General features: G+C 40.0%; 1 protein-coding gene across 1 annotated transcript in view; it reads right to left on the reverse strand.

Moving 5' to 3' along the window:
• LOC103581425 (DNA topoisomerase 2-alpha) overlaps positions 1-1,519 on the reverse strand; it is a 30,140-nt gene that overhangs the window by 13,135 nt on the left and 15,486 nt on the right. The window lies entirely within an intron of this gene.

Below are 1,519 nucleotides of genomic sequence, written 5' to 3' on the forward strand. Positions count from 1 at the left end.
TTGGCTTTACTTGCTGACTAATATTTATTCAACAATATTTACAGAGCACTTTCTATGTTCTTCTAGGCACTAGGGATGTAAAATCTCAGCCCTCAAGGAGTTCACATTCTAATACAGGGAGATTATTGTCTATCTCCTTCAACGAACATACATTTTGCCAGGTGGTGGGGTAAATGCTAAGAAGAAAAATAAAGTAAGAAGGTGTGATTGAAGGTGTGCTAAGGAAAGGTAAGCCATTTCTAAGCCTTTCTTTTTGAGCAGAGAGAAGAAACAGGGAATGAGCCATGTGGATATCTGGAGAAAGAGTGTTGCAGGCAGAGGGACCAGTAAGCAAAAGGCCCTGAAGAGGGAATATGCTTGGTATGTATGAGTACAGGCAGAGGCCAGTGTGGCTGGAGGAGAGATGGTAAGAGAAGGAATCAAAAATTAGGGGAGGGGGTAAAGTTCTGGTTAACTAAAATAGGTCTTTAGACTTCACCCTGAATGAGCAGTTGAAAGGTTCTGAACCAGAGAGACTTACTTTAAAAAAAATTAATTGGCTATTATAAGAAAGGATGGTAGAGTTATAGTTTAGATAGGATGGGTGTGGGTTAGTATTTCTCCAATGCAGAGCCCATAGGTTTGGCTGATGAATTGGATGCAAGTATTGAGAAAAGGAGTCAAGGGTAACTCCAATGATTTTAGCCTGAGCAACTAGAAGGATGACATTCCATTTATTGAGACATGAAAACTAAGGATTTGGTTTTGGACTTGAGTTTTGTGATAATTGTTAGACATCCAAGTGCAAACTGTTGAAAGAACAGTTGAACACGAAAGTTTAGAGTTCAGGGGAGAGGTCAGGACTGGAGATTTAAAGCTGTGAGACTGGATAAATAGGAGACAAATTGGGAAGTGAGTGTAGACTGTGGAAAGAGATCTGATGAAGGAGCCCTGGCACAGGCCAGTATTTAGAGGTTGGGAAGATGAGAAGGACCCAGCAAAGGCTAACAAGGAAGAGGAGAACCAATAGTCTACTGTCATACAGACCAAATAAAGAAGAGTTTCAAGGAGGATGGAGTGATTAATAAATGTTGAATGCTGCTGAAAGGTTGAATAAAATGAGAGATGAAAATTGACCATTCATAGTGTATTTTCCATAGACTTGTAAAGGAAGTAAAATTTCAGTTGTAATATTTAGGGAGAATCAAGGTACTCTTTACTCAGATGCAAACTCCGTATCAGGGTTTCTCAACCTTGGTACTATTGACATTTTGGGCTGGATAATTTTTTGTTGGGGGGGGAGGGGCTGTCCTGTTTATTGTAGGGTCTTTATAGCAGCACCTGTGGTTCTGCCCACTAGATACCAATATTTTCTTATTAATTGAATTTTTGTATTTTTGGCCAACTAAGTCTTGCATTGCTTCAAAACTGGAAATGGCAATTCACTAGAAATTGAAAGCATACCTACCTGAGCATTGTGAAGATGTATCGAGGACTAGCAGAATCCTTGCCACCATGCAGCCTGGTACCAAACTGACCA

The sequence above is a fragment of the Galeopterus variegatus genome, unplaced genomic scaffold (assembly GCF_000696425.1).
Source record: "Galeopterus variegatus unplaced genomic scaffold, G_variegatus-3.0.2 Scaffold13021, whole genome shotgun sequence".
NCBI lineage: Eukaryota > Metazoa > Chordata > Mammalia > Dermoptera > Cynocephalidae > Galeopterus > Galeopterus variegatus.